Consider the following 13314-nt stretch of genomic DNA (forward strand, 5'->3'; position numbering starts at 1 on the left):
GACGGGGTATTTCCTCCAGAGATTGCAGAGTTATTACAGAGCGGCGGTCTGGACACCCGGTGATGTATTGTGCTGGGCTTTGGGACAAGGTGAGGTAAGGAGGGGGAGAAGTGGAGCAGGGAGAGGACGGCGGGGCCGCGCTCGCTTAGGAGTTAAAGACGGACAGAAAAACAAGTCGCTGGCAGACACACCAACTTCATCACACACCTCTCAGAATGACAGCCACTAGGACTGCATGTCTTTTACCATGTTCCATCCCCTCAATCATCTTTCCATCAAACACCCTTACTAGTGTTCAAACACACGCACACACGCGCGCGCTCGCTCACACACACGCAGACACCTTACCTTACTAACAGGTTGTCATAGCACTACCTCATGGTTGTCAGTGTCAAGGAATCTCCACATGTCTGAAGCGGAGAATGTGGAGAGGATAGTTTGTGTTGTCAGTGACAACACCTTGTCTGAGCTATCCCATGATGTGAGAGCGAACAATATTGCAGGAGCAGAGAGTCACAACACAGCCCAGGTAGGATGATAATCAGTGTTACCTAATGCCGGAAATGAGTGTGAGATCATTCCTGGTAGCCTCAAGAAGCTCTGCGTACATCCAATAATAAGTCAGCCTCTGACTCTGTGCTCTGTCCTCCATGCCAACTTGAACATGGCAAAGATACTTTATATTTCTAAGTAAAATGTGTTGTAATATAAGCGTTAAACTTTGTTATTCCTTATTCACTACTGTTGGCTAAGGACAGTGTTGTCACCAAGGTGCTGCAGAAGCAAACATAAGAAAGTAATTAGAAGCTATTAATACAGACTTGTAATTCAATACCCCAAAATATGCGTGCAAGATGGTGATTTCGGCATTCACTTGAAATGTAGAATTTAATTTCTGCATTGGAAACTCATCTTTTCCCCCTCAGGAGTTCAATTTAAAAACACTTTGAGAATTAACATGTGTATCCAGCCTTTGAGAGAGCCACGCTCTGAAACTCAGCCCTCAAAGAGCAGTCTGAGCCAGAATGCAGGTGCATTGGGGAAAGCAGGAAATGCAGGTCAGTGGGCAGGGAGAGCTTGAAGTGCATTTGTTTTACTGGCACTGTTCTCGTCTTCTGTGCCTGTGTTGCAATAGCAGCTATGTTTATTGCAGCCTACTTTTTTTCCTACATACTCCTCAGCTGGCAGAAGATGAAAGATTTTCAAGGGCTGTCTTGGAAAGTGTAGTTTTTTTTTGTAAACTTGTGCACAGTTTCACTTTGACTACACTCGGAGCATATCATGTTGAATTTGAAACCTTTTATCTACAGTTACTAAACTGATCTAATTTCATGAAAAAATACCTAGATTTTGAAAGATCAATATGCTTCATCAAATACAACAAATTCAAAGTCAACATCATTGTATCACATTTTATCTTGAGAAAAAAGATTTCCAGAGTGAACATAAAATGCAAATACAATATGATAGCAAATGAGTAGAGATTATGGATAAGAATGTTGATCCTTCAATTTAAGGATGGAGAAAAACCAGCTGTGATTTCTTCTATATGTGTCAAATTAGTTTTTTGATGTGGAAATTAAGTCCAGCTATTATAGGGCTGAAAAGTCAGAGCCCCCGGGTGACATGAAGGTGAAACTTTTTCACATTTTCATTGTAAGATTAAAGTGGAGTGGCCTTTTCTGATTTCTCTACCGTCTTGTGTGATATGTGGAATCGCCTTATGGCTGTCAAAAACATCTCAGAGCACAGGAATCATCTCCATTTAGATTTGCTGTTTGTTCCTGCATCTCATGCATTTTAAAATCATTGTTTGAATAAATGACAACGCCTTCACAGACTGATGTAATACTCTTGTGCCCAGCCATTTCGTGCCATTTCAAAACATGGGAGATAAATTTGCCGGAGTAGCCCAATTTCCAGTACTTTACCTTTCCTTTCCTCTCTTAGATGGAATGAACCCCTTTCACATTCACAGTAATATGCGCTCCTATACTGTAGGGAGGCATGAGGACAGACTTGAGCAATCAGGAAATTGAATCTCACATGTGCATGACAATGGGAAGTGTCCAGGTGACCTCTAATTGAAAAGCCATCCATTCATCCCCGCCGTCATGTTCTTAAACCATAACTGATGCCGGTTTCATTCAGCTCCGCCCCGGCCCCTCCCTCCTGCACCGTATCAGCAGCAGATGTTTGATCGGAGATAAGCACACAGGTCAATGTCGACCTCATCACAACGGACCCGGTTTCGCCCATCATGCCAATAACTGCCAGGCGATGGGTCCTCCCCTTTGCCGCGCTCTGATTGACAGCTCACCACTGACAAGGTTTATGGGGGTCAGGACCTTCCTCTCTGTCACCTCTAATTGGAGCACTGTGCCATTAGCTGCTGGACCCAGACCTTGGCTGGCTGGGACTGGACAGTTATCCCCCCTCAGCGTGAAAGACAATGGAAGCCCCTCTGATGAATTATATACAGCTGTGGTTTACAAAGCGTTGGGTGGGCTTCGGCAGCGTGAGAATTGATAATCTAGGAAAACTAACTGGAAACATCTGGTTAGCTAAACTTGCTATAGGTTTGTGGTACAATGAGATACAGTAAGAGAGAATCTGGGGCAGACAGAAAACAGGTAGCATGATCTATGGAAGGTGCAACGCAAGTGTGCTTTGCGATTTTCACACCAACACAGTTGTAATTTTCATGCACACAGCCATGTTCAAATAAGCCAATAAACTTATCCTGTTGTCTGAGGTCAGTGGTGCAGATTTTAAGGTTAATTTACAGGCGCATTAGGAGGGTAAGAAGCACCCACACAGACTGGTGCACAACGTACATTCACTCTGCTTCATGTGATGAAAATACAAGTCGATTTTTAGCTGAATCAAGAGGGGGCTCACTTCCCCATTCCTTGAAAACCCATAGCCACAGTCTTAACCCTCCTGTTGTCCTCCTGAGTCAAGGAAGTAAGGAAGGACGAAGGGAAAGAAGGAAGGAAGGAAGGACAAAGGGAAAGATGGGAGGAAAGTAGGAAGGGAAAAAGGAAGGAAAGATAGAAGGAAGGAGGGAACAGATTGGGTCTATTGAGTCAAAAAGGAAGGAAGAAGTAACGACAAAGGGAAGGAAGGAAGGAAGGAAGGAAGGAAGGAAGGGAAAAGGATTGTGGAAGGAAGGAAAGGAAAAGGAAGGGAAGAAAGATGGAGGGATGGAACAGATTCGTCCAAGGAAGGAAGAAGAAGGGAGGTAAGAAGGAAGGGAAAAGGGAAGGAAAGAAAGATGGAGGTATATAGGGAACAGACCAGGGGCCGTATTCACAAAGCCTTTTATCTTACCGCTAGGAGTGCTCCTAACTCGCACTAAAAGTTTTTACGTAGGAGTTTTTTCTTAAAAGCTATTCACAAAGCCGCTGAGACCTACTCTTACTAAGGATAAATCACTAAGAGCAAACTAAGAGTCACGCCCCTGGTGACGCCCCGTTGCTATGGATTACGTCAATTCTCGTGCATGAATTTGAGGCGCTCAACACGGTGATTGGTTGTTGAGTGCCGACGCCAGACTAACAATAAGTTTAGTTTACTGGGGGAGCAGCCCTATCATGTGAGCTATTACTACTAACAGATGTGTGTGTCTAGCGCACCCACCAACTTTAAAAAAATATTTTTGGCTCACATCAGCATGACTGCATCGCAGCGGTCGCAGTTACCTCGGTCCGACCGTTGTGACGCCTATATTGGACAGTCCGTCACCGTCACTACTCCCGTTTTATAGCGAAAATGTTGTAGATGACCCCAAAAAAAAAAAAACACCGACAAAAAGGCACTTTGGGCATCAAAGGGCAAAGGGGCAGGTGCTCCAGCACCCCCCTCTGCAGCAATTCGCAGTCCTCCATACATTTGCCTGGCTGCAGCCATTTGCGATTCTTTGTGAATAGGTCTTACTGAGTTAGGAGTCCTCACGAGGACTTTTAAGCTCTCCCAGACTTAGGAGCTACTTTTAGGCATAAAATACTTTGTGAATTACTCTTATTTTAAAAAACTAGGAGTCCTAAATTTAAGACTGACACGCCCACTTTTTTTAGGAGTTGCTCCTAAATTCGGCCCTTAGGAGCTACTTTTAACCTTAAGATTCTTTGTTAATACGGCCCCAGGTCAATTGGATCAAAAGAGGAAGAAGAAGTAAGGACGAAGGGAAGGAAGGGAAAAAGATTGTGGAAAGAAGGAAGAGAGAAAGGAAGGAAAGAAGGAAGGATGGAGGAAGGAAACAGATTGGGTCAACTTGACCCAGAAAGACAACAGGAGGGTCTAAGACAATGCAACCGTTTTGCAGTAATCATCATCTATTGAGCAAGCACAGGTATGTGTTCAATCAGCACCTTGCGTGGGCCGTTAACAGCAATCCAACCAAGTTCAGGTTGGCCTCGATGGAGCAGCACCACTCGGCCCTAAACAAACAAATGAGTAAGAATAATTGACCTTCAGGCTGTGTTACACTGTTAACCTGTCCTGCTGGGAGTTAAACCTGCTCTGTGATTCCTGGGACCCCCCCACTATGCCAGTAATTCCACACTACGCGCGTTGCCTCACACACAAACACTGCAGGAGAGCTGACCACATTTGCATAAGTCCGTGTAACCGTGTAAGTGTGCGACCCCTGCCAAGCAGAGGTGAGAAGAGATCCCATTAACCATTAAGTGAAGGAAATGTACAGTAACACATGAGAGCAGCTCACTGTTTGCAGGGGTATAAATATTTCCTGTATGGCAGATTGTGGCTTTGTGCTGGATTACAGCAAAATCTTATAATTAGCATGAAAGGCCAGCAGGGGAGAGAGAGGGAGAGAGGAATATGAATGGACAAGGGGACTGACCTCCACTATCTCCCTCAGGCATGCCTATTGCTTATCTGGCTCCATGGCAGCAATGTTTATGTATAACTTAAGCGGTGTGCAGATGTGCACTGCATAAGCTCCTGTGTGACAGTTCAATTTCTGAACTGGATTTTGATTAAGGAGCAAGCTGGGAGAAGCTTTCAGAGAAATCTTGACCGACTCTGAGCAGGTTTTTATCCAAAAGCAACTGATAATGTTCCAGTTTCTAACCTTGGATTTGATGAGAGGAAACAAAGATCCATAATGTTCTGAGGCTGAACTGATTGGATCTCTCGGTCTGTATATTTTCATCAATCACAAAAAAAAAAAAAAACACTTTAGAGTCAGACCATGTTTAAGTATAGAACTGATTTGGATTTTAGGATGGCTTCTCATTAGGTATTGTACAGATGGATTTTTGGATGTCTTCTTACATTGATAGGTAACTGCTAAGGTCAGTGAAAGAGTTTAAACTTATTCATCTGCGCTCAAGTGGTGGTCACCAAGCATTTTATAGAAGCTTTTATTTAACTGATGTATTACTTCAGTTGCTTGTGTGATCTCTACCCCAATAAAAACACTGTTAGTCTTAGTTTTTCAGGGGATTTTTGGAAAGGAAAATAACTGACTCTGTAAAACCTCTACAAGAGATAATGGTGAATGATAATATTCAATGATTTCAGCAACAGATTTAGTCATCCTAGTTGTTCCTGTTACCCGTTTAACTATTGTACCAGCAAGAGTTATGAAGTCACTGAGGATATAACTGCAACCTCTGGAAGAAACCTGATTTTGATTAGTGTGACTGTGACCTGGCTAATATCAGAATAATCTGAGATGTTCAAAGATACTATTTAGATCATCATGTGGTTTGTCAAATACAAACAGTATTAGAAAAATATATTGTCTTAGTGTCATACTGTAGCTTGTCTCATTGATAATAGAAATCTTCAAAGGAAATTAGCACATCATTAGACAGGCTACAGATCAGGCACCAGGCGTCTACTTGGACATAAATGTATCTGCCACTTTAATAAAGTTGTGCAAACATATTTATATATATCTTAATCTTGTAAAAAGTTACCAAATTATCACATATTTTAACTAAAGAAAACAATTTTCAAATGCTCACATGCTTTTTTTCCGTTGTCATCTTTAAAAAAAATCAATAAGAACATTGGTGAATTCAGAAAACTGCAGTCTGGAGTTTCAGTACAAAGAGAGATCACATTACCATTATACCATTATCACTACTGTGTCACTGCTTTGGTTATAGAACTAATTTAAAAGTCATTTTACTCGTCTATAAAGCCTTAACATAACCAAGCACCTTCCTATCTCCAGCAACTGCCTTTCATTTTCTGATCAGATATTCCACTGCCTTTCTTTTTGAAGTTCCCCAAGTTTTGCCACAAGAAATGTGGTGCGGCTGCTTTCTGTTGGAACTTTCACAGATCTTAGAGCAGCACTTTCCCTTGCTTTTTGTAATAGAAATTAAAACCGTACCTTTTCAGGCTGGCTTTATCATTTCCTTTAATTAAACATATTGTTATGGTTTATTCTCCTCTTGGCCTTTTTCTTTTTAATCTCGTCTGTGAAGCACTTTCGGTCGCATCCTCGCATGAAAGGTGCGACACAAATGGTGGCGATGACGATGATGATTATTAAAAATAATAATGATGATGTTACATAAGGGAACACTCAACATTGCTGCAGCCACCGCTGCAATTAGAAGGGAAATGTCCTAGCCATAGACTTTTATGAGAATCAACTTTGATCACTTTCCTGTGAATTGACAGCGAGCTAATGTAGCTGTTGATTTGAGGTTGGTTCTCAGCAGTCATTGGAGGCATTTGTGACTACAAATAATTCAGGATAGCAAAGATGCCAGGGTTTGATGTAGCTTCATGTAGTGTCACACTTTGAGTCACCCACTGTCACTGTCTCGGATGGATATTTTTATATTTTCCAGTGCGCTTGGGCTCTTTCTGTTATTTTTTCCCAGCTTCATTGCTTCCCTTTGAATCTACCCAGGAAGAAACTCTGTGACTAGATACCAACAAAACATTTCAGTGTCTTGTTGCGAGTTGCCTCATTGTAAAGGTGGAGTTTGTGATATTTTGAGTCTTTTCCAGTGATTTTTTCCTCCCTTAAATTCAGCATGCTGCAATATGAACTTTTAATTTGAAATTGGACTTTTCTTAGTTTGATAAATATTTATGTGCTCGTGTTTGGTCATATCAAAGTTTGGCAGAGTTACGATAAACCTGAGGTGAAAATTAGCCGTGTAATCACAAATGGATTATGCAAATTAAAGATCAATTGCATTCCCCTTGTTTTCCAGAAAATATAGAGACTTTGTTTCGGAAAAAGGCTTTTGGCCATCAAGGTGAGTTTGCAGAGAGCCAGCGGGGTTCCTCATCTCCCTCCAGCGGGTAACGAGCTTATTTTCCATACGTAGCCAGGTGCATGTTTTAAGATAGAGCCTTAACAGCATGGCGTGGCGTTGAATTCCAATTGAGCCGAGCCCAGGTACAATAAGGCTGTTATGAATGCAGCCCGTGATGTTGATGGCATCCATATCACACTCAGAGGGACGGGGGGGAAAAAAAGAGCCTGACATCTGTTTCAAGCACACTCCAGCCTTTACATCTCCCCACAAAGTCATGGGTTGGAAGGCGCTCGTCTGGCTTTCCTAGATTAAAATGTGTCAACAAGCTTAACTGCTGGCTTTGAAACTTGCCTCTCTCCCTTTGTAATTCCCCTGATGGTCGGTGAATTTCCATTTTCTTAAGCATATGGTTAACACAGTCATACATGCAGCCCTTCATAATAACACCGGCCTTTTCCCAAGGTGTAACCTCAGTGTAGAAGATAATCGACCTAATGAACAGAACAGCTGATTAATAAAACCCCTTATAGAAATGTCTACATTCTGACATGATTGAAACTCTGCCATTGTTACTTTTGTGATCCGCAGTGTATCCACAGTTGACCGTTGCTATTCTGTAAATATTAAAGGGATAGTTCACCCAAAATTGAAATTTCACTCACCCTCATGTGGACTAAGGGCTGGGAGAAGTTTCAGAGTCCTCCGTGCCTTCTCTGAGTTACAGGGGGTCTCGGCGTAGCAGTGCATGTCCATATAACAGTTGCAAATGGATACCAACTGTCTTCGTAACAAAAAGACACACCAAAAAACATCCAAATACCTCCATGCTGCTCGTATGTAATGTCCGTCTTGTACTGAAGCCCCGTAATGCGAATTGTCCCGAAAAAAATTAAATAAGTCTATATTTCAAGCTTGTTTTGTAGCGGAAGCTTCTCGAAGCTCAAGACGGACATTACATACGAGCAGCATGGAGGTATTTGGATGTTTTTTGGTGTGTCTTTTTGTTATGAAGACAGTTGGTATCCATTTGCAACCGTTATATGGACATGCACTGCTACGCCGAGACCCCCTGTAATTCAGAGAAGCCACGGAGGACTCTGAAACTTCTCCCAGCCCTTAGTCCACATGAGGGGGAGTAGATAATGAGTGAAATTTCAATTTTGGGTGAACTATCCCTTTAAGTGATGATCATTTCCATGTGCATCATAATCCCACAGAGTGGTCGTGAAGAAAGAAGGGGTTGCTGTTTGCTATCAAGCCAGTGCTTTGGCTACCTCGTGCTTTTGGACTCAGAGTTTTTTTTTGGTTTAGTTCTGGGGATTACTCTTTTGGACGAGCTTTAAAGACTACAGTGGGAAGGGGAGAGGGAGAGGCAGCTGGGCTTAAGGATAGGATAAAACAGGGGGGTTGTTGCAGTGGATGGAAGATGGAGAAAACAGAGGTGTCCAGTTGCTCGGGAAACATTTCCCTTCTCTGTTGCCTTCTCCTCTTTTCATGGCTGAAGGTCAGGATAAATAATCGATAGCATTAAAAAGAGCTCCCTGTCCCCGGTCTATTGTACCTGAGACTTGGTCCCCATTGACAATTAAAGGCCCCTGAGTCATTAATGTTCAAGTAGCCTGGAAACCCCTCAGCATTGTTCCTCCTGAATGAGAGGAAATCCAATGCAGGCTTGAGGTTTGCCACGGTGCAGGTCATGACATTGACGGGGGGGGGGGGCTGGATGATTTGCTGCCACGCCGACGCTGTTCACTCATAAAAAAGCTGGAGAGAAGAACGCCACCTTCCCAGACGGCCCCCTCGCCGCTCGACTTTACAGTTATTTTTAAAACGGGGAGAGAAAACAATTACATCGACCTCGCTAGAAGAAGCGGGAGCGAAAGCGGCAGAGGCAGAGACGGAGGGAGCAAAAAACAAAATGTGAAGGCTGGCTCCTTTTCAGTGTGCTGTGTCACTATCAATAGTGACACCTTGAACAATTCAGTCAGTGATATTGAAAGTGCTGTGTGTCAGCAACCCTGCCGGTGACACTCCCAGAAGGCAGCAGCTCCCCCGGTGGCAGGTCACTCTATAAAAAGAACAATCAGAGTGGCCTGATGGAACTAATTTCATCTGGCCTTTAATGTTCCTGTCCCTCCCTTCTTTCACCAACCCCTCCCAGTCCCACACACACACTGAGACACACACAGACCGGCACACACATGTGTACACATATGAATGCCCTCTTGTCTGTACTTCCTGCTCCCCCCATTGTCTCTGTTTCTCTCCCGTCTGTCTCACCTCTCCGTACCCCCCTCTCTCCCGCTCCATCTCATCTCCGTGCTCCTCTCTTCTCGTCAGGCTTTCCTTATACCTTTTGCTTTGCAGTCACGTTTCATCTCTGTGCATGACTCATTCTGCTCAATAAGCTCCAAAGTAAGCAGATTTGTCCATCCTCTCCTCTCCTCTCCTCTCCCTCTCCCCCCTCTCTCCCTCCTCCTCCCCCTCCTCCTCCCTAAGAAGGCTATTGTGATTCACGGAGGAAACCCTTCAGAGCAAATATTCTCTGGGCATTTCATGTATAAACATGCCTGACTTTCTATCACTGGGGGGAGGAAAAAAATGAAAATGCAGAAAAGCTTTGTGTAATGCAGTGATTCAATACGTAACAACCAACAAATGTTTTGATGCATTGGTCTGAGCCGTTCGGTCAACTTAATGCCAAGTGTGATAAATAGATTAGTCTCTAGATGGTGGCCTCAAACGAGTTTCCTCCAACGCTTAAGGCAGAGTTGTCATTCCAGTTAATTTGTTGGGATTTCGCCTGCCAAGAGTCCAACTGGTGATGAAAGGAGTCAGCCCCTTTAGCATTTAGACAGAAATAAACAAATTCATACTCTCTATTAATATATATGTATTTTAACTGGATGTGAAATCCCTCCTCTGAATGCCATTGTCAGGATTAAGGGTCAGAAAATGCAATCTGAGTTGAATTAAGAAAAGCAACCTCAGTGTCAGGCGCACAGAGAGCACACTCAAAAAAAAAGAGCATTAGCATTCTCACATTTGCATAACATTCCTATATATAAATCAAGTGTTGTGAAGAGCTTCTGGAGTGACTAACATGTACAGAAACGCATCGGAACGAGTGGGTTGTTTCAAAGCAAAGGGGGTGCAGTTGCTCTCATCATCTAGCGACATGGCAGACAGCGAACACAAAGATTTTTGCACCTTTTTCTTCCATCTTTCATCAGCTGCCCGGCTCCTAAATTATAAGAGCAACTCATTAGAAATGTTGACAATACAATATAACATGTCTCTGGCACCACTCAGCAAAAAGTGCCTCACTAAGCAATGCAAACAACAACTTCAATTATGTTTTTTTTTTTTTCTCCCCCTCCTTTTCTGTCACACAGCCATTTATTGCCTCAGATGATGTACAGTACGCTGCACTGGGACATACATATGGAACGGCTTGAGGACTTTAGATTAAAATTGATTTTCCTCCCCTTGGGAAGTGGAAAAAGTCAAAAATTGTTACTTGCACATTTATGAAACAGATTTAGTCTGTTGACATTGAAGGCTATTTGATAAGTAATTAAATAGCCTTTACCAACGACAAGGTGACAGGTAACTCTTTGTCATCCCCCCCTGTGTACAGTAATGATGATATACAGTGCAGAGCTTGTTGTTTTGTGCCTGATACTATAAAGGGAATAGATCATATTTTGGTGGTTGTGGCAGAGGACTGCATTAGTATTTGTCAGTCGTTGTCATTTGTGCCAATTATCGAAGAGATTCAGGCTGGGATTGTGACAAGAAAAGAACGGGAAACATATGCAACATGTCAATTAATATACAGTATGCATCGCAGGCTGTGATGTGTTTACGTCTGGGAGCTATGGAGGCAGCGCGGTTGCCGGGGGAACGCTTGGCGGCAGTAGCGCCTTCCGGCTGGCGGGGTCCTCTCTGATTAATGAGTTTATCCGCAGCCTCGGAGCCTTGGAGGGGCAAGAGGCCACACATCTGTGTGTCACTCAGGTCTGACACCTTCTCCCAGCCCGGCTGCCACACGCTCACCGGGGGGATTTTCCAGATGTTCCAAGGTTTCCGTACGCGGCACGGGGGCCACCGTCCCCCAGATCAGCATCCTGACATTGCGTCTGTGACACCTGAGCGTGTCGTCGAGTAACTTTTCCTGCAAAGTTGAGGGGATATCAAAGCAGCGTTTTTGCCCGTAAGCTTCTGCACTTCCAAATGCTTTATCAGTTTTGTTCCAGATGATGATTTGGCTGGCAGGGGTTTGAGGTGTTTGTGATAAAGGCAGCTGCCTATGATGACATGTTTGCTTTGAGATTAATTTGTGTTTTTAGCCTCCTCAGTCTGGTTGCTAAAGCCATAGAGAAAGATGTAATTCCAGCCCTTTTCCCTCCACACACCCTCTCTGTCTTACATGAAGCAGTTGGAGCAAAGTTCAGAATAGGACCTGTGGGTATCAAGTATCAGTAGTCTATGATAAAAGTACAGCAAGCAAAGCTGATATATTGTTGCTATCCCCAAAGGGAGGATAATTTATAAAACCTTGTCCTCGGCTACCTTTTGTGCACATAGTAGCTTTTTTACGCCAGAGCCACTGCTTCCAAGCAGTTACTGTATGTTGATGCCGTTTTTATAATCTCAGTTTTCCCTTATTTCCCACAAATAAAGGAGGGGAAAAACTCATAATGGAATTCAGCCAAGGCATTGGATTATAAATGAGGTCTGCGCCAGGCTTCATAACGTTATTTAGATTCCTGTGTACAGAGACCCGTGTTCCAACTCCCATCAGCACTGCGAAAGAATCAAATGTGAATATAAGCTGATATAGGGAAATTGGTTTGTAATGTGCTGATGCTTTGGAGACCCTGTGCAGAGGCAAAAAAAAGAGAAAAACAGCAGTTCTTTGGCACATGCGGAGTGATGTTTTAATTACTTGAACTGGAATGATAACAACCTCCCCTCCCATCCCAGAATGAAACAAATTAAAAGGGTTACACTGGAAGTCACCTCATTTTTTTTTTCAAAGGAATGCCTCATTGTGTTATCAAACCATGTTGGGTATATGCCTCTGTCGTATTTGTCCGTAGCTCGCTTTGAATGTTGGGAAATTCTGCTGGTTCCATGTGGCATTTGCCAACATGGAGCGGTTGTGACGTCGGCTCCTCAGCACCGTGATGACTGTGATAAAACTGAGACTGATTAGAAAGGATGGAGACTGAGTAATGTGTGTGTTCAGTCTGTTTGCAGACAGAAGACCTTTCAGCACGTCCTGCCTATAATATAATGAATATGTGTTCAAAAAACCTGGCCGCTCATTACCCAGCTTTTTAAGACTTTCTATTTGATGTTTAAAATGTTGCCGTGCTTTGATCATACACGTCCTCAAAAGCGATGCCATTTGCGTTGTCAGTCTTGTGTAAGTTGCAGACATTAGTTTTCAGTGGAGGCAAAACAAAATGGCTTGTTTGTATAGTTATACAGCTTGTGCATGACTGAGCATCGTGGTGCTTTGTCTCTCTTGATTACATACCATTTGCTGCTCACCCAAACATGTCACATGGAGCTAGTTGTCCAGCACGAGGGGATGACTCAGGCCCCGCAGACACACACAGCTCCTCGTATACGCACGGTAAACTGCGTGAGAAGGTTCCAGCACCATAAAAAGTAACACACTTTCTGAACTTTTTTTTACATGATGCACTTTTTTGCTTCTTTGGCAGCAGTTATAGGAAGATTGATGCCACTCATGTAAATCTGGACTGTAAAAATGACAGCTGGTTGTTTTACAGGTGGTTCTGTGCCACTCTTTGCTCAGCTGTGACCAGGGAACTCAGCAGAGTTTCCAAGACATAATCTGGCACGTAATCCCCTTTAAAAGTGGCAATTTGTTGTTATTTACACCTTGATTTCTCCACAGAATAGAGAGACAAGATACAATGTTGTAATTAGTGAGTGTTAAAGGGTTTTGTTTCCTTTGGACAGAGTCATGCCAGCTGTTCTCCCTCTATTTTGAGAGTTTTCTGTTAAGCTAAGCCAC

This window comes from Trachurus trachurus, assembly GCF_905171665.1.
Source record: "Trachurus trachurus genome assembly, chromosome: 18".
Lineage (NCBI taxonomy): Eukaryota > Metazoa > Chordata > Actinopteri > Carangiformes > Carangidae > Trachurus > Trachurus trachurus.